This window comes from Ranitomeya imitator, chromosome 7 (genome assembly GCF_032444005.1).
Source record: "Ranitomeya imitator isolate aRanImi1 chromosome 7, aRanImi1.pri, whole genome shotgun sequence".
Lineage (NCBI taxonomy): Eukaryota > Metazoa > Chordata > Amphibia > Anura > Dendrobatidae > Ranitomeya > Ranitomeya imitator.
This window is the reverse complement of record NC_091288.1, coordinates 118211810-118237227: the sequence shown is the minus strand read 5'-3', so window position 1 is coordinate 118237227 and position 25418 is coordinate 118211810. Positions and strand designations below refer to the sequence as shown.

At 43.9% G+C, this 25418-nt stretch overlaps 1 protein-coding gene across 2 annotated transcripts in view; it reads right to left on the bottom strand.

Annotated features, from left to right (window-relative positions):
• CFAP410 (cilia and flagella associated protein 410) overlaps positions 1-25418 on the bottom strand; it is a 249374-nt gene that overhangs the window by 183488 nt on the left and 40468 nt on the right. The gene's annotated exons all lie outside the window — the stretch shown is intronic.

The following is a 25418-nucleotide window of genomic DNA, read 5'->3' as shown; positions in this document are numbered from 1 at the left end:
CAAAAATGATTTTTAGCACCCAGTTTTGTAGTTTCCCAAGGGTAACAGGAGAAATTGGACCACAAAAGTTGTTGTCCAATTTGTCCCGAGTACGCTGATACCCCATATGTTGGGGTAAACCCCTGTTTGGGCACACGGGAGAGCTCAGAATGGAAGGAGCACTGTTTTACTTTTTCAACGCAGAATTGGCTGGAATAGAGATCAGACGCCATGTCGTGTTTTGAGAGCCCCTGATGTGCCTAAACAGTGGAAACCCCCCAATTATAACTGAAACCCTAATCCAAACACACCCCTAACCCTAATCCCAACTGTAACCCTAACCACACCTCTAATCCTGACACACCCCTAACCCTAATCCCAACCGCAAATGTAGCCCCAACCCTAACTTTAGCCCCAACCCTAACGGGAAAATGGAAATAAATACATATTTTTAATTTTTCTATTTTTTTCCCTAACTAAGGGGGTGATGAAGGGGGGTTTGATTTACTTTAATAGCGGGTTTTTTAGCGGATTTTTATGAATGGCAGCCGTCACACACTGAAAGTCGCTTTATATTGCAAAAAATATTTTTTGTGTTACCACATTTTGAGAGCTATAATTTTTCCATATTTGGGTACACAGAGTCATGTGAGGTCTTGTTTTTTGCGGGACGAGTTGACGTTTTCATTGGTAACATTTTCGGGCACATGACATTTTTTGATCGCTTTTTATTCCGATTTTAATGAGGCAGAATGACCAAAAACCAGCTATTCATGAATTTCTTTTGGGGAGGCGTTTATACCGTTCCGCGTTTGGTAAAATTGATAAAGCAGTTTTATTCTTCGGGACAGTACGATTACAGCGATACCTCATTTATATCATTTTTTATGTTTTGGTGCTTTTATACGATAAAAACTATTTTATAGAAAAAAATAATTATTTTTGCATCGCTTTATTCTGAGGACTATAACTTTTTTATTTTTTTGCTGATGATGCTGTATGGCGGCTCGTTTTTTTGCGGGACAAGATGAGGTTTTCAGCGGTACCATGGTTATTTACATCAGTCTTTTTGATCGCGTGTTATTACACTTTTTGTTTGGCGGTATGAGAATAAAGCGTTTTTTGCCTCTTTTTTTTCTTACGGTGTTCACTGAAGGGGTTAACTAGTGATATAGTTTTATAGGTGGGGTCGTTACAGACGTGGCGATACTAAATATGTGTACTTTTATGTATTTTTTTTTTATTTAGATAAAGAAATGTATAGAAAGAATTTTTTTGTGGGGGGGGGGGTTCATTTTTTTTTTTACACATGTGAATGTTTTTTTTTTTTTTTTACACTATAACATTGCCCCGGGGGAGGGGGAGGGGGCATCATGTTATAGTGTAAGATCGCTGATCTGACACTTTGCTGTGCACTGTGTCAGATCAGCGGTCTGATGTACACTTCTCCTGGCTTCCCGATGCCTGCTCTAAGCAGGCGCAGTGAAGCCACCTCCCTGCAGAACACGGATGTCGCGGCCATCTTGGATCTGGGCCTGCTGCAGGGAGGAGGAGGTAAGAGACCCTCGCAGAAACGCGGTCACATCGAGTTGCTCTGGGGGTCTCAGGGAAGCCCGCAGGGAGCACCCTCCCTGCGCGAAGCTTCCCTATACCGCCGACACACCACGATCATGTTTGATCGTGGTGTGCCGGGGGCTAATGTGCCGGGGGTGGTCTGTGACCGCTCCTGGCACATAGTGCCGGATGTCAGCTGCGATAGTCAGCTGACACCCGACCGCGATCGGCCGTGCTCCCCCCGTGAGCGCGGCCGATCGCGTATGACGTACTATCCCATTGGTGGTCATACGGGCCCACCCCGCCTCGACGGGATAGTATGTCATATGTCAGAAACGGGTTAAAAAAACACGCCCTCGACCCATCCTCCACAAATAACTACAGACCGTTCTCCAACCTCCTCTTCATCTCTAAACTCGTGGAGCGCCTAATCTACTCCCGCCTTACCCGTTACCTCTCCACTCACTCCCTCTTAGACCCTTCACAGTCCAGCTTCCGCCCACTACATTTGGCAGAAACTGAACTCAAAGTGACCAATGACCTCCTGACAGCAAAATGTAACGGTGACCACTCTCTGCTCATTCTTCTCGACCTTTTTGCAGCTTTCGACACTGTTGACCACCCTCTCCTACTCTCTAGGTTCCAGTCGCAAGGCATTAAGGACACTGCTCTCTCCTGGTTCTCTTCCTATCTCTCTGACCGCTCCTTTAGTGTTCAGTTCGCTGGCTCCACTTCGTCTCCTCTTTCTCTCACTGCCGGGGTACCTCAGGGCTCAGTCCTTGGCCCCCTTCTCTTCTTTCTCTACACGGCCCCAATTGGACAGTCAAGCAGATTAGGCTTTTCAGCCCATGACACACAACTATACGCGTCATCCCCTGACATTACCCCCGCTGTACTACAGAACGCCAGTGACTACTGTCCGCAGTCTCCAAAATCATGTCCATTCTCTATCTGAAACTCAATCTCTCCAAAACTGAATTTCTTCTGCTCCCGCCATCTACCATTCTCTCTAAATCTGACATCTCCCTTTCCGAGGGTGGCACTATAATAACACCCCAGCAGCAGGCGCGCTGTCTGGGTGTTACGCTTCCACCAATCTCTCCTTCACTTCTCATATACAATCTCTTGCCCGCTCTTGCCGCTTACACCTAAGGAACATCTCTACAATCCGCCATTTTCTCACTATGGTAACAACAAAAACCCTCACTGTCGCCCTGATCCACTCCCGTCTGGACTACTGTAATGCTCTATTAATTGGCCTCCCCCTTACTCGACTTTCCCCTCTCCAGTCTATCCTTAATGAAGCAGCCAGGGTTGTCCACCTAGTCAATCGGTACTCGGATGCGTCCGCTCTTCCCAAGTCATTACACTGGCTTCCCATTCATTACAGGATACAATTCAAAGTACTTGTTCTCACCCACAAAGCTCTCCACAGTGCAGCACCTCCTTACATCTACTCCCTCATTTCGGTCTATCGGCCTAACCGACCACTGCGCTCTGCAAACGACTTTCGACTAACCTCAGCACTGATCCGTACCTCTGGCTATTGACTCCAAGACTTCTCCCGTGCTGCGCCAATCCTCTGGAATGCTCTACCCCAAGATATTAGGACCATCCACAATTTGCATAGTTTTCGGCGCTCCCTCAAAACACATTTGTTCAGAGCGGTCTTTCACATTCCCTAATCAAAGTCATTTTATGTTTGTGTGTGTAGTGCATTCACTACTTCCATCTATCCCCCACCCCCTGAAGATGGCTGGACCACCATTGTAAATACATCATTGTAAATAGACACCTGTACTCTGTATTTCCCCACCGCATTGTAGATTGTAAGCTCTCACGAGCAGGGTCGTCTTATCTTGCTTTAATTATTGTATCGTTCACATTGTCACTTTTGACTATTGTGTTTGAAACTGTTAAACTGTAAAGCACTGCGGAATATGTTGGCGCTATATAAAGATTATTATTATTATTATTTCTGTGTTGCATGACTTTACGTTTCTCCTCATACCTCAGGCCAGAACCAAGTTAGAGAAACACCATTGCACTCAGAACTGTACAGGTTTTCAATCGATATGTCACAAGAATATCTTTGTTAATATTTTACCTATGCAGACTCAAACGCCAAATTTTGAAAAGCATTTCCAAAAAAACGATATAGATACAATTTTTAGAATAGTGATGACGTGAGCAGAAGTATGCCTGGCAAGAAAGATCGTCTATGAAAGTGAACGGTGAGAAAACTCATGTCCATAAGAGGCCGGTTCTTGCAAACTTGAAAGACACCTAGGAATTTTTTTTAATTCAACTTCTGCCCTATGACCTAAGAATGGTGTCCTGTATGGTGGTCATGGTACACACTTAGTATACGCATGTACAGCACACAAGAACACTAAGTTTAGGATTGAAGGAGGTAAGCTGCAAGATACTCAGATTGGCGAGTCCAAACTTTGGGGGGGGGGGGGGGGGGGGTTACAAAATATGTCTGTCTCAAACTGTGACTTAAATATCTGCAAAACATGTTCTCCAGTAATGGCTCTCCTAGGAAAAATATTACATCATTTTGAAGAGGCCATGTTAGATAGAAAAACTTATAAACAGTGGATATTTGGTGACAGATGTACTTTGAAACTGTTTCTAAAAGTGCAGAAGACTTTCTAGAAAATGTGATAGTCCTTAAAGGGATGGTCCGAAACCCAAAAGTAAAAATTTCAATTTATAAATCTTCAAATCTAGTAACTTTTGTAATTCAAGTCGTGGTAAGATTTCCCATCATTCACCCTGTACTGCAACTTAGAGTTATGTTTACATTACCCACTTCCTATGACGATGGAACACTCAAACAAATATTCATCTGGTGGCTAAAACCACTGTCACTCCCCTTTCCACCCGGAAACGAAAAGTCATCGAAGGGGAGGGGGCAGGGACAGCCCGACACTCCACTTTGTTTGCCGCCCTGAAACAAAGCGCCATTAGGGCTGCTAGTTTCATTGACTGGTCCCTGCAATGTCTGTCATGTGCAATGTCTCCCCAAGCGCCCTATGCAATGAGCACAGCGTCCGGTCTGTTGTCTGCATAGCTGAATAGCAATAAGCCGGCTCCGATTAAAGTCAGAAATACAATGGAAAAGTGTAGTTATGATATCTGAGTGCTTATTAATAATAATAATTGTATTTATATAGCACCAACATATTCCTCAGCACTTTACAATTTATAGAGGGGACTTGTACAGACAATAGACATTACAGCGTAACAAAAACACAGTTCAAAATAGACACCAAGAGGAATGAGGGCCCTGCTCGCAAGCTTACAAACTATGAGGAAAAGGGGAGACACGAGAGGTGGATGGTAACAATTGCTTTTGTTGTCCAGACCATTCATTACATGTTTCATTATGGACCATTTCATTACATGTAGCGAAACAAAGAAAAAAAAGAAGGATTTTTTCATTCAGGAACGACGTGAAGTCCATGAAGTGATTGAAGATGGAAGAGGATTGGCAATGGATGACATAACTGGTTATGTGGCCTGTGAATATGATCGGCACTGGTCGCTGGCTAATGCACTCTCCAAAGATTATGATAATGAAGACATAAAATTGACATTTCTGGACCTTCTGGTCCATCCCCATTCTTTGTATAGCCAAGAAAACCAGACATATCAAAAGTTAAAACAAAAATCAGATACTCAAGCGGACCCAAACCCCATAACAGCCGTACAGACTCTGACCCAAAAAGAAACTGCCATTGTTACAGTGACAGTGACACTGTAACAGTGGTCAAAATTGTAAAAATTGGCTTGGTCATTAAGCACCAAATTGGCTCTGTCACTAAGGGGTTAAAGCTTTTACAATTCTCAACAAAGGGTTGCCTCTCCGATCGCTTTGTCTTAATTCTAGCCAGAGATATGATAGCCTGAATTATGGGCTTGTATGACTTTTCATTTATTTTTTTCAAAACTTTAGAAAGCTATAAAAAAATTAATTAAGATAAAAATTAAAAAAGTATTATTTTTAACCCCTTCATGACCCAGCCTATTTTGACCTTAATGACCTAGTCATTTTTTGCAATTCTGACCAGTGTCCCTTTATGAGGTAATAACTCAGGAACGCTTCAAAGGATTGTAGCGATTCTGAGATTGTTTTTTCGAGACATATTGGGCTTCATGTTAGTGGTAAACTTAGGTCGATAATTGTTGCGTTTATTTGTGATAAAAACGGAAATTTGGCAAAATGTTGAAAATTATGCAATTTTCAAATTTTGAACTTTTATTCTGTTAAACCAGAGAGGTATGTGACACAAAATAGTTAATAAATAACATTACCCATATGTCTACTTTACATCAGCACAATTTTGGAAACAAAATTTTTTTGCTAGGAAGTTATAAGGGTTAAAATTTGACCAGTGATTTCCCATTTTTACAGCAAAATTTACAGAACCATTTTTGTTTTAGGGACCACCTCACATCTGAAGTCAGTTTGAGGGGTCTACATGGCTGAAAATACCCAAAAGTGACACCATTCTAAAAACTGCACCCCTCAAGGTGCCCAAAATCACATTCAAGAAGTTTATTAACCCTTCAGGTGTTTCACAGCAGCAGAAGCAACATGGAAGGAAAAAATGATCATTTAACTTTTTAGTCGCAAAAATGATCTGTTAGCAACAATTTTTTTTATTTTACCAAGGGTAAAAGGAGAAACTGGACCCCGAAAGTTGTTGTCCAACTTGTCCTGAGTACGCCAATACCCCATATGTGGGGGGGAACCACTGTTTGGACGCACGACAGGGCTCGGAAGGGAAGGAGCGCCATTTGACTTTTTGAATGAAAAATTAGCTCCAATCTTTAGCGGACACCATGTCGTGTTTGGAGAGCCCGTGTGCCTAAACATTGGAGCTCCCCCACCAATGACCCCATTTTGGAAACTAGACCCCCCAAGGAACTTATCTAGATGTGTGGTGAGCACTTTGAACCCCCATGTGCTTCACAGAAGTTTATAACGCAGAGCCATGAAAATAAAAAATAAATTTTTCTTTCCTCAAAAATTATTTTTTAGCCCGCAATTTTTTGTTTTCACAAGGATAACAGGAGAAATTAAACCCCGAAAGTTGTTGTCCAGTTTGTCCGGAGTACGCTGATATCCCATAGGTGGGGGTAAACCACTATTTGGGCACATGTCGGAGCTCGGAAGGGAAGTAGTGACGTTTTGAAATGCAGACTTTGATGGAATGGTCTGCGGGCGTCACGTTGCATTTGCAGAGCCCCTGATGTGCCTAAACAGTAGAAACCCCCACAAGTGACCACATTTTGGAAACTAGACCCCCCACACCCCTAACCTTAATCTTAACCCTAATTCCAACCCTAACAGTAATTCCAACCCTAAGGCTATGTGCCCATGTTGCGGATTTGTGTGCTGATTTTTCGCACCGTTTTTGAAAAATCCGCAGGTCAAACGCACTGCGTTTAACCTGCGGATTTACCGCAGATTTCCAGTGTTTTTTGTGCGGATTTCACCAGCGGATTTGTATACAAGAACAGGTGTAAAATGCTGCGGAATCCGCACAAAGAACTGACATGCTGCAGAAAATGCCAAGCGGTATTTTCCGCACCATGGGCACCGCGGATTTGGTTTTCCATAGGTTTACATGGTACTGTAAACGTGATGGAAAACTGCTACGAATCCGCAGCAGCCAATCCGCTGCGGATCCACAGCCAAATCCGCACAGTGTGCACATAGCCTAATTCTAACCCTAACTCTAACCCTAAATGCAACTCTAACCCTAACACTAGTGGAAAAATAAAAATAAATATGTTTTCTTTATTTTATTATGTTCCCTACCTATGGGGGTGATAATGGGGGGGGGGGGGGGTTATTTACGATTTTTTAATTTTGATCACTGTGATACAATCTATCACAGTGATCAAAATGAATGAACGAATCTGCCGGCCGGCAGATTCGGCGGGCGCACTGCGCATCCGCCTGCAATTTTGGAAGATGGCAGCGCCCATCCTAGAAGCCGGACGGACACCAGGAGGGACCCCGGGATTCTGGAGGACGGGGAGTGGGATAGAACAGCGGGGGGGGCGCCGGACAGGAGTGAGGGGAGAAGAGGGGAGAGTAGGGCGGCAGATGACAATGGAGGGTAGGAAACAATGGTGGCGGCTAGCAGATCGCCTCCGTCAGTCAGTGGTGGGGTCAGATCGGAGTCTCCAGCCGTGGACGATGATATTGCAACATCAGCCATGGCTGGATTGTAATATTTCACCAATTTTTATTGGTGAAATATTACTATTGCTCTGATTGGCTGTTGAAAGTGAAACAGTCAATCAGAGCGATCGTAGCCACGGGGGGGAGCGAAGCAACCCCCCTGGGCTGAAGTACCACTCCCCCCCTGCAGGTTGGGTGAAATTTCAGTTAACCCTTTCACCCGATCTGCAGGAACGCGATCCTGCCATGACGTCACATAGGCGTCACAGGTCGGATTGGCACCGACTTTCATGACGCCTACGTGGCGTCACAGGTCAGGAAGGGGTTAGTTCACTAAAGTAGCACTTCAAAAAACACCAAAAAAATATATATCCTAAGACATCAGGTTAAAAAAAAAAAGTAGATACTTACCGATAACGGTATTTCTGTGGGCCCATGACCACGGAGAGAGGGGATCCGCTCATTAGGGACAGGAAACCTACAGATTAAAAGGGCGGTACCTCTCTCCTATCAATTGTTTACAGAGCACTAGAGGAACTTCAGATTAATAACTAACAGCAAAAAATATTTATCATTACCATGAAGCTTAATGGAGACACTGGGTGGCAACCTCAAATATAATATCAAGTAAGTGTGCACATCCACACGTCAAGGGAGGGAATGTACGGGTGCCGTCATGGGCTCAGAGAAATACCGTTATTGGTAAGTAAGTACATTTTTCTCCTTCACCCATGACAGCACCACGGAGAGAATTGCAGAGATTTGTACATAGGGGGTGGTGGCAAACGCTTCCAGGACCCTTCTCCCAAAGGTAAGATCTGAAGAGGAGGCTAGGTCCAGCCGATAATGGATAAAGAATGTAGATGGGGAAGACCTAGTAGCGGTTCTACATATCTGTTCCATTGAGGCGCCGGCTCTTTCTGACCAGGAAGCCGCAATCACTTGTTGAGTGGGCCTTTATTTTCTCTGGGATGGCAGCTCCACTCGAGGAGTATGACCACTTGATGGTGTCCTCATTGATTTTGCCAGCGTGCCCCTAGAAGCTTTTAGCCTCCTTCAAGGACCCCAAAACCACAGAAAGAGAGACCTATCCTTCCTACACTCTCGTATGGCCGCTAGGTATTGGATTAGGCACCTTCTGACATCTAGTGTCTGTAATACTTTTCCTTCCCTATTTTTGGGATTAGGACAGAAAGGAGGGAGGGAGATCTCCTGAGATCTATGGGAACGTGACACCACTTTCGGTAGGTAGGTCAGGTCAGTCTTAAGAATAACTCGCTCCGCCGAGGCTTGTGTGAAAGGAGGGCTGGACGACCATGCCTGAATATCACTAGCCCTACCCATACGAGAGCTACTAGAAGTGATGTTTTAAAGGACAGGATTCTCATCGAAGCCTCTGTCAGGGGTTCGAAAGGAGGTTTGGTTAGGGCTTTGTAAGAACCAAGATTAAATCCTCAGGAGCAGCACTCCGAGAAAGGGATGGGTCTAGACCTGGCCGATGTTTTGATGAACCTGGATATCCACAGATGCCTAGCCGTCATGATTGTACGGGGCCTCTAAAGCCGCGACTTGAACTTTTGAACTTTTAAAGAACTTGTAGCTAGCCCCTGTTCCAACCCCTCTGCAGAAAGTCCAAGCTGTTAGTGGAACCCCCCTTCTAATTTTGGAACCTGAAAGGAACTTCCTCCAGATTTTCCTATAAAGTTTGGTGGTTACAGGTTTTCTTCTTTGTAGCATTGTAGAGATTAAATTTGGTGAAAGCCTCCTATTACTCAGGAGAGCCCTCACAAATTCCAGGCTCAGAAGGGGCTATTAAGATCACTTTTTGCCCTGTCTTCCCGAATTTCCCTCAGAACAGCCGGAATCAGGGCAATCAGAGGAAAAGCATACACTAGAAGGTGGTCCCCTGGAATCATAAAGGCATACAAAGGAATGGGGTTCCCTTTGGGGTCTGTTGAGCAAAAAGCATCTACCTTCTTGTTCTGACTGTTGGCGAATAGATCTATGGGAGAACGAACCCAACCTTCTGTAATTTGAACGAACACCACCTGATTCAGTTCCTCTAGCCCTGTCTCAGCTTGGTCCCAGGTGATTTAAGTAAGCTACCACAACTCAGACGTCTGAGAATACTCTTACATGGTGACTCTGAAGAGTATCCAAGAAAACTAGGAGGGCGAACTTCACTGCCAATAGTTCCTTCATGTTTGAGGATACTGATCTTAAGTCCTCTGTCCAGACCCTTTGCGCTATCTGGTCATTCAGGTGAGCCTTCCCAACCCCTGGGGCTTGCGTGTGTGGTCAGGACCTGAGTTTGGAGTAACCCACGGAAAGTGTTGAGTACGCTTTTTGATGACACAGTTAACTGCCCTTATAAATTCCCTTTTAGAGAGCTTTCGGCTGACAAAAATTTCCCACTGCAACTCTCTGGTGTGTACCTGAGCCCATTGAACGACCAGAATACAGGATGTCCTGGAGCCTAGGAGGGACATCGCTTCCCGCAAAGCCATAGCCATATCTCTTGTTTGAGATACCAGGCTTACAATTTTCTGAACTTTTTCCGACAGGCGGCGACACTCCTGTTTGTTTGAATCTAAAATGATACCCAGGTATTCCTATACTTGGCTCGTCACAGTTTTGGTTTTCTCTAGTTTGAAAAGCTAGCATAAGCTGGTCAAGGAATCCATGACTTTTTCTAATTGGTTCTTGCCACGCCGGGGTCTATTGTCAGAAAGTCATCTAGGTACGGGACAATTATGGTATGTTGTTCCCTCAAATGTGCCATCACCTCCACCACTACCTTGGTGCACATCCTTGGAGCTATGGCTAGACCGAATGGGACAGCCATGATCCGATAGTGTTTTATCATCCCATTTATTGGGACTATCATCCTGAAGTATATCCAATGGTCTTTGTGGATGGGGACATGATAGTATGCGCCCTTTAAGTCCAGAACAGTAATGAAATAGAATGGAAACAGCATTTTTACTGATGCTTTTATTGTTTCCATCCTGAAGATTTGAACTTTCAGTAGCTTCAGTTTTATTAAATCTGGATGGGGAAAACTCTCATTGGGATAACCGGAATATCATCAAGCGTGGGGCCAACCAAGAACTCTCCCTCACAGGGGATCGAGCAAAGTCTTGATTTTGTCTGGAGATCTCCTGGCCAACACTTAAGCCATAGGGCTCACCGAGCTGCGTTGGAGAAGACTGCAAATATGGCAGCTAGCCTGACCGAGTCTGCTGATGTGTCTGCCAAAAAGGCAGCAGCTCCTTTCATGACAGGGATGGAGTCTAATATAGTGTCCCTAGTGGTTTTTCCTTTAGCTGTGAATCCAGCAGGTCTAGCTTGACCATCAGAGACATGGCTGTGCAGGTGGCAGCAACTGCCAGTTTTAGTCCTCCCCCGGTGGCCTCCCATGAACCCTTCAGGAACATATCTGCTTTTTTGTCCATGGGGGTCCTTTAAACACCCCCATGTCCTTGAAGGGAAAGGAAACCCAAACTGATATTTCTTTTTTTGGGGGGGGTAGAAGGCTCTTTCTCTCTGGTTTCTTCCACCGTTTAAATAAGGGATTGAAATTTCTCATTTAGGGGGGGAAAAAATCCCCTTTTTTTTCCTCTGACGAGGGTCTACCAGCCCCCCGATGGCCCTGACAAGGCTATCGGTCTCCTCTAAAAGAAAAGAGCTGCGACCACTCCTACTCCCGAATGATGATGAACTGGATATATCCGAGTCCCTTTTTCACTCTCTGCGCTACTAGACCCAGCCTCAGGGGCATTTCCTACCTGCGATTTTATTAGAGATCTATGAACTAAGGCAAATCTCGGGGTCTCTTCACAGATCGTCTGCTCTATGCAGGAGTTGCAGAATCTTTTTTCCCACGTAGTGGGTAACACTTCCGTGCAGAGCGCACAAAAAGAACATGGGGCCCTAATTATTATTATTATTTATTATTATAGCGCCATTTATTCCATGGCACTTTACATGTGAGGAGGGGTAAACATAATAAAACAAGTACAATAATCTTGAACAATACAAGTCACAACTGGCACAGGAGGAGAGAGGACCCTGCCCGCGAGGGCTCACAATCTACAAGGGATGGGTGAGGATACAGTAGGTGAGGGTAGAGCTGGCCGTGCAGCGGTTTGGTCAATCGGTGGTTACTGCAGGTTGTAGGCTTGTCGGAAGAGGTGGGTCTTCAGGTTCTTTTTGAAGGTTTCGATGGTAGGCGAGAGTCTGATATGTTGTGGTAGAGAATTCCAGAGTAGGGGGGATGCACGAGAGAAATCTTGTATGCGATTGTGGGAAGAGGAGATAATAGGGGAGTAGAGAAGGAGATCTTGTGAGGATCGGAGGTTGCGTGCAGGAAAGTACCGGGAGACGAGGTCACAGATGTATGGAGGAGACAGGTTGTGGATGGCTTTGTATGTCATGGTTAGGCTTTTGTACTGGAGTCTCTGGGTGATGGGGAGCCAGTGCAGGGTTTGACAGAGGGGAGAGGCCGGGGAATAGCGGGGGGACAGGTGGATTAGTCGGGCAGCAGAGTTTAGAATAGATTGGAGGGGTGCGAGAGTGTTAGAGGGGAGGCCACAGAGCAGGAGGTTACAGTAGTCAAGGCGGGAGATGATGAGGGCATGGACTAGGGTCTTTGCAGATTCTTGGTTTAGGAATGTGCGGATCCGTGAAATATTTTTGAGTTGGAGGCGGCAGGAAGTGGAAAGGGTTTGAATATGTGGTTTAAAGGAGAGATCAGTGTCAAGGATTACCCCAAGACAGCGGGCTTGTGGGACTGGGGAGAGCGGGCAGCCGTTTACTGTAATGGATAGGTTCGTTGGGGAGGTCGTGTGAGATGGGGGAAAGATGATGAATTCTGTTTTGTCCATGTTAAGTTTTAGAAATCTAGTGGAGAAGAAGGATAAAATAGCAGACAGACATTGAGGGATTCTGGTTAGTAGGGAAGTGATATCTGGTCCAGAGATGTAGATCTGTGTGTCGTCAGCGTAGAGATGATACTGAAAGCCGTGAGATTCTATGAGCTGTCCCAGGCCAAAGGTGTAAATGGAGAAGAGCAGGGGTCCTAGAACTGAACCTTGCGGGACTCCGACAGATAGGGGGCGAGGTGAGGAGGTGGTGTGTGAGTGGGAGACGCTGAATGTACGGTCAGTTAGGTATGATGAGATCCAGGATAGGGCCAATTCTGTGATTCCAAGGGATGAGAGGGTCTGCAGCAGCAGGGAATGGTCCACTGTGTCAAAGGCAGAGGACAGGTCCAGGAGGAGGAGGATAGAGTAGTGTCGTTTGCTCTTGGCGGTTAATAGGTCATTGGTGACCTTAGTTAGGGCAGTTTCAGTGGAGTGGTGTGACCGGAAGCCTGATTGAAAGCGGTCGAAGAAGGAGCAGGAAGATAGATGGGAGGACAGTTCAAGATGGACATGTTGTTCCAGTAGTTTTGAGGCAAAGGGGAGAAGTGATATAGGGCGATAGCTAGATACAGAGGATGGGTCAAGAGAGGGCTTTTTGAGGATAGGTGTGATTGAGGCATGTTTAAAGCTTGAGGGGAAAATGCCAGTTGTTAGTGATAGGTTGAAGAGATGGGTTAGGGTTGGGATGAAGACTGTGGTGAGGTTTGGGATGAAGTGGGATGGGAGTGGGTCAAGTGCACAGGTGGTGAGATGCGATCTTGAGAGTAGAGTGGAGAGTCCGTCTGCATATGTCACGTGCCCATGTCACGATTGGAGAGCCCCTGATGTGCCTAAACAGTGGAAACCCCCACAAGTGACACCATTTTGGAAAGTAGACCCCCTAAGGAACTAATCTAGATGTGTGGTGAGCACTTTGAACCTCCAAGTGCTTCACAGAAGTTTATAATGTAGAGCCGTAAAAAAAAAATTATATTAATTTTCACAAAAAATGATCTTTTTGCCCCAAATTTTTTATTTTCCCAAGGGTAACAGGATAAATTGGACCCCAAAAGTTGTTGTGCAATTTGTCCTGAGTACGTCGATACTTCATATATATGGGGATAAACCACTGTTTGAGCGCATGGCAGAGCTCGGAAGGGAAGGAGTGCCATTTGACTTTTTAATGCAAAATTGGCTGGAATTGAGATCGGACGCCATTTCGCATTTGGAGAGCCCCTGACGTGCCTTAACAGTGGAAACCCCCCACAAGTGACCCCATTTTGGAAAGAAGACCCCCTAAGGAACTTATCTAGATGTGTGGTGAGCACTTTTAACCCCCAATTGTTTCACTAAAGTTTAGAATGTAGCATTGTGAAAATTAAAAAATCATTTTTTCTTTCCACAAAATGATGTTTTAGCCCGCAATTTTTTTTCCCAAGGGTAACAGGAGAAATTGGACCACAAATGTTATTGTCCAATTTGTCCTGAGTACGCTGATACCCCATATGTTGGGGGGAACCACTGTTTGGGTGCACGGCAGAGCTCGGAAGGGAAGGAGCGCCATTTGAAATGCAGACGTAGACGGATTGGTCTGCAGGCGTCATGTTGCATTTGCAGAGCCCCTGATGTACCTAAACAGTAGAAACCCCCCACAAGTGACCCCATATTGGAAACTAGACCCCCCAAGGAACTTATCTAGATGTGTTGTGAGAGCTTTGAACCAACAAGTGTTTCACTACAGTTTATAACGCAGAGCCGTGAAAATAAAAAATATTTTTTTTCCACGAAAATGATATTTTATCCCCTATGTTTTTATTTTCCCAAGGGTAACAGGACAAATTGGACCCCACAAGTTGTTGTCCAACTTGTCCTGAGAACGCTGATACCCCATATGTTGGGGGGAACCACTGTTTGGGCACACAGGAGAACTCGGAAGGGAAGGAGCCCTGTTTTACTTTTTCAAAGCAGAATTGGCTGGAATTGAGATCGGACGCCATGTCGCGTTTGGAGAGCCCCTGATGTGCCTAAACAGTGGAAACCCCCAATTATAACTGAAACCCTAACCCCAACCCTAAACCCAACCCTAGCCCTAACGGGAAAATGGAAATAAAGACATTTTTTTACATTTTATTATTTTTCCCTAACTAAGGGGGTGATGAAGGGGAGTTTGATTTACTATTTATAGCGGATTTTTGTGATTGGCAGCTGTCACACACTAAAAGACGCTTTTTATTGCAAAAAATAGTTTTTGCATCACCACATTTTGAGAGCTATAATTTATCCATATTTTGGCCCACAGAGTCATATGAGGTCTTGCTTTTTGCGGGACGAGTTGACGTTTTTATTGGTAACATTTTCGGGCAGATGACATTTTTTGATCGCTTTTTATTCCGATTTTTGGGAGGTGGAATGAACAAAAACCAGCAATTCCTGAATTTCTTTTAGGGGGGGCGTTTATACCGTTCCACGTGTGGTAAAATGGATAAAGCAGTTTTATTCTTCAGGTCAGTACGATTACAGCGATACCTCATTTATGTAATTTTTTTATGTTTTGGCGCTTTTACACAATAAAAACTATTTTATATAAAAAAATAATTGTTTTTGCATTGCATTATTCTGAGAGCTATAACTTTTTTATTTTTCTGCTGATGATGCTGTATGGCGGCTTTTTTTTTGCGGGACAAGATGACGTTTTCAGCGGTACCATGGTTATTTATATCCGTCGTTTTGATCGCGTGTTATTCCACTTTTTGTTCGCCTGTACGATAATAAAGCAATGTTTTTTGCCTTGTTTTTTATTTTTTATTTTTTGCGGTCTTCACTGAAGGGGTTAACTAGTGGGATAGTTTTATAGAGCGGGTCGTTACGGACGCGGCGATACCAAATATGTGTACATTTATTGTTTTTTTTTTTTTTTTACATAAATAAATGGATTTATTGGGAAATGTTTTTTTTTTTTTTTAATTTGGGGATTTTTTTTTTTTTTACACATTCTATTTTTTTTTTTTTAACTTTCTAACTTTGTCCCAGGGTGGGACATCTCTGTATTAGATCAGATCGTTGATCTGACACTGTGCATAGCACACTGTCAGATCAACGATCTGACAGGCAGTTTACGTGGCTTTCTGGCGCCTGCTCTCAGCAGGCGCCGGCTAGCCAGGTCATTTCATGACCCGGAAGGAGTCCGGCGGCCATCTTGGATCTGGGGACTCCTTCCGGGTCACCGGAGCAACGCGATCTCATCGCGTTGCTCCGGTGGGAGAGAGCAGGGAGCCCCCGTCCCTGCGCGATCCCCCTCTATGCCGCTGTCACTACTGACAGCGGCATCAGAGGGGTTAAATGCCCGCGATCGGCGATAGCGCCGATCGTGGGCATTGCTGCGGGGTGTCAGCTGTCATATACAGCTGACACCCGCACCCGATCACCGCGGCGCTCAGCGCGAGACCGCGGTGATCGGTGCGCCGTACTAGTACTGCTGCTGGCACAAATGCAGTGCCGGCAGCGCAGTACTAGTACGGCGCATGGCGCGAAGGGGTTAAAGAACAGATTTACAAACATGTATAAAATACAAATAAGAAAACAGTTAATAGAACGACAGTAGATAAACTTCGAGTAAAAGCTCTTAGGACAAACGTAGAGCTTTGAAGTTACTCAGATTATATGTAGGTAAGACAATCTACTATATAAAGCTGAATGTGTGTGTGTGTGTGTATGTGTGTGTGTGTATGTCCGGGATTGGCATCTGCACCGTCGCAGCTACAGCCACAAAATTTTGCACAGTCACACGTCTGGACCCTGAGAGCGTCATAGGCTACGTTGTGAGGTGAAATTTTAACCCCGCGCTTTCCAATTCACCAAACAATTTTGCCCCTATCTAAATAATGGGGAAAAAAGTGAAATGAAAAGTGTTGGAGGCGTCGCAGCTACAGCCACAAAATTTTGCACAGTCACACGTCTGGACCCTGAGAGCGTCATAGGCTATGTTGTGAGGTGAAATTTTAACTCCGCGCTTTCCAATTCACCAAACTATTTTTCCCCTATCTACATAATGGGGAAAAAGTGAAAGGAAAAGTGTTGGAGGCAAATTGACAGCTGCCAGATGTGAACAAGGGGGACTTAAAGAATGAGAGCGATGGCGCCAAAGAGTATATACCGATCAGTTGCTAAGGTGGGGCCCCGACATGAGATACTCACCACACATGGGGATATGAGCACACACACAAAATGCGCCACACACTACCACGTGCTTGAACACATATACCACCCTCAGCACACATTTCACCACAAATACACCAACCTCGCCACATAAAAGTCGAAACACAAAAGTCGCCGCTCAAAACTCACCACGCGCAAAACTCGCCACATGCAAAAACTAGGCTCACGCAAAACTCGCCACAAGTGCAAAACTCACCTCATGGAAAACTCGCCACATGCAAAACTTGCACATGCGGAAAAATTGCCACATGCACAAAATTTGCAACACATGCAAAAGTTGCCTCACACAAAACTTGCACATACTCAAAAGGCACCAGACATAAAACTCACCACGCGCAAAACTCACCATGCGCAAAACTTGCTGCACACAACTTGCTACACTAACCTGTCACATGCAACTCGACACGCATGTTGCCACACAAAACTCATCTCATCTCATCTCACAAAAGTCGCTACATGCATGTCGCCACACACAAATCAACACACACAACTTGACAAACGAAACTCGCCCTAAAACACACACAAGTCTGGTATTAGCCTTCAAAAATAAAAATCTGATTAATAAGCAGACAAACTACAAGAGCAACAAATGTACCATATAGGAAATACGGCAGCTGTCAGTCACATGACCTGTCTATTATGTGTATGTGTGAGCTAATATATACTGCCAGGGGGAGGGCTTCCTGTTGGCTGGGGATTTATCAGGCTGCCAATTTATCTTACAAATACTGAGGTAAAAATACTGAGCAAATAACGTGTTAACGAGGTCTAATACAGGAGATCACACAGGTATATACTATATACAGGGGAGATGACACACAGATATATACTATATACAGGAGAGATGACACACAGGTATATACTATATAAAGGAGGAGATGACATACAGGTATATGCTATATATAGAAGATGACATACAGGTATATACTATATACAGGAGGAGATGACATACAGGTATATACTATATATAGGAGGAGATGACATACAGGTATATACTATATACAGGGGAGATGACACACAGATATATACTATATACAGGGGAGATGACACACAGGTATATACTATATACAGGAGGAGATGACATACAGGTATATACTATATATAGGAGGAGATGACATACAGGTATATACTATATATAGGAGGAGATGACATACAGGTATATACTATATATAGGAGGAGATGACATACAGGTATATACTATATACAGAGGAGATGACACACAGCAGGTATATACTATATACAGGGGAGATGACATACAGGTATATACTATATACAGGAGATGACATACAGGTGTATACTATATATAAGGGAGATGACAAACATGTATATACTGAGGTGAAAATGAGAGGTGTGAGGTGAAAATGAAAAGGTGTGAGTGCAAAATGAGAGGCGTGAGGGAAAATAGTGTAGTGATCGGAAAATGACAGATGTGAGGTCGAAATGACAAGTGTTAGGCGGGAATGAGAGGAGTGAGGGAGAAAATGAGAGGTGTGAGGGAGAAAATGAGAGATGTGAGGGGGAAAATGAAAGATGTGATTGGGAAAATGAGAGGCGTGATGGGAAAATAAGAGAAGTGACGTGCTATAACTAACCACAGATATTTACTATGCCCAGGCAACGCCGGGCTCTTCAGCTAGTTGTAATATATAAATGATGAGTAGTTGTCAATTGGAGGATACATAAATCTTGTTTTAAACTAAGAGGTAGGAAGGTATTCCTGCAATCAAACATTAATTATGATCAGTCTAATAATGCTGGTCGGCGAGATATAAGAACAACACAATTAAAGGAGAAAGAATTTAGAGAAGAAAGGGAGGTAGAAAAGAAGGGATCAGAATTCAGGGATAAAGATGGGGATGGGGGATAGCACCTTGTTCTGCAGTCGGTTTTATTTAAGGTATGTCTTCAGATATCAGATGTTTGTTAGACCTATAGAGGACCCAAGGGTGCCATGTTTCTTTGAATGATGGGATCGTATGATTCACAGAGGCTGCTAATTCAGCTATTCTGTAAAGTTGGTCAATTTTGGATAATAGTTGTGGGAGTGTGGGTATTTTTGTTGATTTCCAGAGTGTCGGCACCAGTAGCTTAGCAGCCGCTATGATGTTGTAGGCTAAGGAAGAGGAGCGGCGAGGTAGATTGGGGCAAATGGGTAGGTTTAAAAGAACAGACTCTGGTGTCAGCTTCAATTTTTTACCTACGATATCCAGGATAGTCGTCTCCACAAGAGACCAAAATTGTTGTAGGATGGGGCAAGACCACCATAAGTGAAAATAGTCACCTGCTCCTTTTTTGCATCTCCAACATGAGGTAGAGGTGTCAGGTTTCCAGATTCGAATTTGGGTTTGTGAAGTGTACCACCTGGATACTATTTTAAAGGAATTTTCCTGTGTTTTCATGCAGCACGTGGGGCCATGTGAATTTTTGTAGATATGTTGGACCTGGTATTTATTAAAAGTAAATCCCAAGTCTTTTTCCCAGCTTGCTATATATGCTCTTTTTAAGCAATGGTTTTCAGTCAGGAGAGTTTGGTATAGGGTGGATAGCGTTTTCGGTGGTTTGGATACTCTGGCGCATTGGGTTTCGAAGATTGTGAGATTTCGGGTGGTGTCGGAGTTCTATTGCATTATTCTCAGGAGATTCTTTGAGGGCGGTGTACTGTATAAAATTAAAATTCGGTAGGCCCATTAGTTTTTTAATTTGAGAGAGGGGCAGACGCACTCCCTCCCCAAATAGCTGGTCTATGGGTGTGTTTGGGCTTTTCTGGCTGCTATGTACTTTATTGTCAGTTTTGATTGTGTGGGTTAGGACGTCTGAAAGTTTGAGTAGTGGTGATGAAGGGGGTATTAGTATGTTATGTACTTTCGTCCAGATCCTGATGAGTGCTTGTGTGAGTGGGTTGGATTGTGAGGGGGGAGGTCGCTTCTTGACATAAGTCATCAGGAGCGATCTGATAGAGAATAAGCTCTCACCTCAGCCTATCGTAAGCCACTGCTTACTTTGTGTGCCGCGTATTAGATCCACTGAGATCGCCAATATTGCAGCGTGGTAGTATTTCCTGGCATCTGGTGCGCCCATTCCGCCGTTAGATTTAGCCAATACTAGCGTGCGGTAAGTTATTCGTGGTTTGATATTTTACCAAATATACTTGAGGAACAATGAGTTCACCCCAGCCAGGTAAGAGTCTGGGACGTGGATAGGTAGCATTTGAAACAGGTAGATAAACTTGGGGAGTATTAAATTTTTTAGTATATTTTTCCTCCCTGACCATGATAGGAATTGGTCTCTCCAGGATTGCATGGTAGTCTTAGCTTTGTCAATTAGCGGGTCATAATTAAGTTTAAATAGGTCTTTGTGGTTTCTGGGTATTCTAATTCCAAGGTACGTGATGTATTGTTTGGGCCAAGTGTAGGGATATAGTTTTTTCAATTTAGCAAGGGTGTGAGTAGGTATATTGAGATCTAGGGCTTCTGATTTAGAAAGGTTAACTTTAAAGTTTGCTAGGGTACTATATTCCTCCAGTAAAGACATACTTCAATAATGAGTATGTATCGAGAACCCAAGGCACGCATTAGAATAAATGGCTTCTCTGGGAAGCTTTTGAGTGGTCTAGTCATCAGAACAAGAAGGTCGTCCGCAAAGGCCGCCGTTTTGTACTGTGTTTTTCCTATCTTGATGCCCTCAATTTCAGGGCTCTGCTGAATAGCATTTAGTAGGGGTTCCATCACTAACACGAAGAGTATCGGCGACAGGGGGCAGCCCTGGCGAGTGCCATTTGAGATAGTAAATGTGTCTGTCAGGGAGCCATTTATTCTAATGCGTGCCTTGGGTTCTCGATACATACTCATTATTGAAGAAGTTAGTTGGTGAGGAAATCCAAAGCAGGCCAAGGTCTCTCCCAGGTAAGTCCAGGCCACCCTGTCGAAGGCTTTCTCCGCATCAGTCCCTAGGAGAACTAAAGGTAGTTTTCTTTCTCTAGCATAGTGCATAAGGTGCAATATTTTATAAGCATTATCTTTCCCTTCTCTTCCGATGACAAAGCCTGTTTAGTTTAAAGAAATCAATGAAGGCAAAAATCCTGCTATTCTGCGTGCTATCATGCTTGCAAATAGCTTCAGGTCCACATTTAATAACGAGATTGGCCTATAGCTACTGCATTATTCTGGGTCCTTGCCTTCCTTGTATATTAGTGAAATCTTAGCTTCCAAGGCCTGCGTAGGGAATTGTTCGCCGTTCAATACTGAGTTACACATGTTTAAATAGGCGTGGGAGTAATACTTGGGGAAAGGACTTATAGTATATTATGGGCAAACCGTCGGAACCGGGGGCTTTCCCAGAAGGGCTCCCCGACAGGGCGGACCGGAGTTCGTCTAGTTGGAATAGTTTGGTTAGGAAGTGTTGCTGAGAGGTTGTCAACTGAGGGAGATTCAGACGTGTCAGAAAGGTTTTAATAGTTAGTAACCTTTTGGATTTGTCATTATCATTCTCTTTTGGGCGTAGGTTGTAAAGCTTTTTATAATAATTTAGGAATTCAGATTCAATTTGTTTATAGTTTTGGGTGCTCTGACCATTTGAAGATTTGATGGTATGGATATATGTGCGTGTTTGGCGTCGCTTTAGTCTGGTTATCATTAACTTAAGGCCCCTTCACATTAAGCGACGCTGCAGCGATACCGACAACGATCCGGATCGCTGCAGCGTCGCTGTTTGGTCGCTGGAGAGCTGTCACACAGACCGCTCTCCAGCGACCAACGATGCCGGTAACCAGGGTAAACATTGGGTAACTAAGCGCAGGGCCGCGCTTAGTAACCCGATGTTTACCCTGGTTACCATGCTAAAAGTAAAAAAAAACAAACACTAGATACTTACCTACCGCTGTCTGTCCTCCAGCGCTGCGCTCTGCTTCTCTGCACTCCTCCTGTACTGGCTGGGAGCCGGAAAGCAGAGCGGTGACGTCCGCTCTGCTTTCCGGCTCACAGCCAGTACAGGAGGAGTGCAGAGCACAGCGCCGGGGACAGACAGCGGTAGGTAAGTATGTAGCGTTTGTTTTTTTAACTTTTAGGATGGTAACCAGGGTAAACATCGGGTTACTAAGCGCGGCCCTGCGCTTAGTTACCCGATGTTTACCCTGGTTACCAGTGAAGACATCGCTGGATCGGTGTCACACACGCTGATCCAGCGATGTCAGCAGGAGTCCAGCGACGAAATAAAGTTCTGGACTTTATTCAGCGACCAACGATCTCCCAGCAGGGGCCTGATTGTTGGTCGCTGTCACACATAACGATTTCATTAACGATATCGTTGCTACGTCACAAATAGCAACGATATCGTTAACAATATCGTTATGTGTGAAGGTACCTTTAGAAGCTCTTTCGCCGTGTACGAACATTTTGTTTCGCCAAGAGGCGTACCATTTAGCAGAGTTTAATTTCTTTCAAACGTTGTCTTTTTTTGTAAGTTCATCTAGGGTTTGTTGCTCCTGTTGTTTTTTGTGTTGTGTTTCTAGTTCAAATATCTCGGCATATAAGTCTCTTAACTCTTGTTGTCTTTGTTTGTTGAGGTACGAGGAGATAGAGATCAGTTCTCCTCTAATTACCGACTTATGTGCTTCCCAAAGAGTTGGGTTCGAGACCTCATCAGTATCGTTTTGTTCAAAATATTGGTTAAGTTTTTTTGTAACACGTCTAACAACTTCTGGGGAGTTTAAAATGGATTCGTTCAGTTGACAAGATCTATTAATTGACAGGGGTCTGAGAAGCTTCGTTTGAAGTAATACTATGGAGTGATCTGAGTGAACATTAGGGAGGATTGTTGAGCTTATTACATTTGGCAGTAATTGCCCGTGTACGAATATATAATCGAGTCTGTGGTAAAATCTGTGGGGATGGGAGTAATAGGTAAAGTCAAGTTCGGTAGGATGTAATTGCCTCCATATGTCTAATATTTGCATTGACCCGAGTTTTGTTTTAATCCTAACTAGATCTCTTGTAGAGATAGTACTTTTTTTGGTGGATGTGTCTATCAAGGGTTCTAGGGCAATATTTAAATCCCCCCCTAGTATGAGGGAACCTTCTCTGAAATCTTATATTTTCATGAGCAACGATAGTAGCCATTTTAAGTGTTTTTAATTAGGAGCATAAGCGATGCATAGGGTAACCAAGTTCCCCGCTAATAAGCCCTTGATCATTATGAATCTGCCGTTAGGATCCGTAAGGATAGCGTGGGGTTGGAAAGGGATTCCTTTTGCTATCGCAATTGGTGTCCCCCTAGATCCTACTTGTGGAGTGGTGGCGTGGAACCATGTGTCATAATGATTGCGTTCGAAGTTGGGCAGGACAAGAGTTTTCAACGCAAGATTGCGCGGATGTTGGATAAAGAACCTCGACTAACATCCAAACAAGTTCAAGCTGCCCTGCAGTCCGAGGGTACAACAGTGTCAACCCGTACTATCCGTTGGCGTCTGAATGAAAAGGGACTGTATGGTAGACCCAGGAAGACCCCACTTCTTACCCCGAGACATAAAAAAGCCAGGCTGGAGTTTGCCAAAACTTACCTGAAAAAGCCTAAAACGTTTTGGAAGAATGTTCTCTGGTCAGATGAGACAAAAGTAGAGCTTTTTGGGCAAAGGCATCAACATAGAGTTTACAGGAGAAAAAAGAGGCATTCAAAGAAAAGAACACGGTCCCTACAGTCAAACATGGTGGAGGTTCCCTGATGTTTGGGGTTGCTTTGCTGCCACTGGCACTGGACTGCTTCACCGTGTGCATGGCATTATGAAGTCTGAAGACTACCAACAAATTTTGCATCATAATGTAGGGCCCAGTGTGAGAAAGCTGGGTCTCCCTCAGATGTCATGGGTCTTCCAGCAGGACAATGACCCAAAACACACTTCAAAAAGCACTAGAAAATGGTTTGAGAGAAAGCACTGGAGACTTCTAAGGTGGCCAGCAATGAGTCCAGACCTGAATCCCATAGAACACCTGTGGAGAGATCTAAAAATGGCAGTTTGGAGAAGGCACCCATCAAATATCAGGGACCTGGAGCAGTTTGCCAAAGAAGAATGGTCTAAAATTCCAGCAGAGCATTGTAAGAAACTTATTGATGGTTACTGGAAGCGGTTGGTCGCAGTTATTTTGGCTAAAGGTTGTGCAACCAAGTATTAGGCTGAGGGTGCCAATACTTTTGTCTGGCCCATTTTTGGAGTTTTGTGTGAAATGATCAATGTTTTGCTTTTTGCTTCATTCACTTGTGTTTTTTCATTTAAGACAAATTAAATGAAGATAACAATACCAAATAATTTGTGCTTGCAATCATTTTCAGGAAGAAAATGAGTATTATCTGACAGAATTGCAGGGGTGTCAATACTTTTGGCCATGACTGTATATCAGCTGTCATGTGCCCGGAAATGTGTGGGCTCAGGGCCGGAGCTCGCACCTAACAGGGGGAGTCCGACTTCCGCGTACTATTACACCCAATAAAAGGGTTAATCCTGAATATTTAAAAAGTAAAATTTTGTTTTTCTTAGGAGAAACATTTCTGACATATCAAAACAAATACCAGTAACCAATGTAGCTCCCCTTTTTTCCAATAACAGTAAGGAGGGCTCATTGTGTCGCTACTGTGAGGAAGGCGGGAGCTGGATGTGACTCGCGACTCTCTCTCTCACAAAGCAGAATGTGGCCCTCAAGGTCAGAAAGTTTGGGACCACTGTCCTAGAGATACACTAACAATGCTTTAGGGAGCCAACCCCTCTAAACCAAAAGCAGAGTAAAATAGATTCTAAAGAGTGGAGAGCTCTAATAGCTTTAAAATTGTCTTCTGCATCAGCCTTGTATAAATACAACTATAATAAAACACCACCATGTAATAGTTGCTAATTGTACCTGCATGCCATTTGTCTTCAGTGATATCTGGCTTTTATGACGCTGAACTGAATGCTCCTAAATAAACTTTAATTTCGACAATATCAACCAAAAAAAAAAAAACAATGTGAAAATAAGGAGATGCAATCCATAAAACTTTTCTAACAAGCATCATTAATAACACAAACTATTTTGTGCCTGGTACGATGGATTTAATTAGGAAAGATGCCTTCCTAACTTCTACTACAATCGACCATGAGAGAGCTCTCATGGTAATGGCTCAACTTGGATTTAAAAAAAACGGCTACCTGGGGAGTAGTATGCCTCAGTTTTCCAACATATCACATACTAGATGGCAGCCCGATTCTAAAGAATCGGGAGTCTAGAATCCATATATACTTTATTTATTCAAATGTAAGAATAATACAATTAATAAATAATAGTAAGAAAGAACAAAAATAATAGGCAGTATATGGAGAAAACACCAAACAAAAGTTCAAAATTGGTGTGAAAATGTCACTGAACCACTTCACAACTAAATATATATAGTTTTGGTAAATGGTATTATCATTTTTTTGACGAAATTCGGCAGGAGCTTGAAGAGCAACGTCACTGGGCCCGCCTCCACGCAGTAGAAACTTGCTGTGAGGTAAAAATTCAAAAATCACACCAAAATGGCGGGCGGAGTGTGTCACAGTA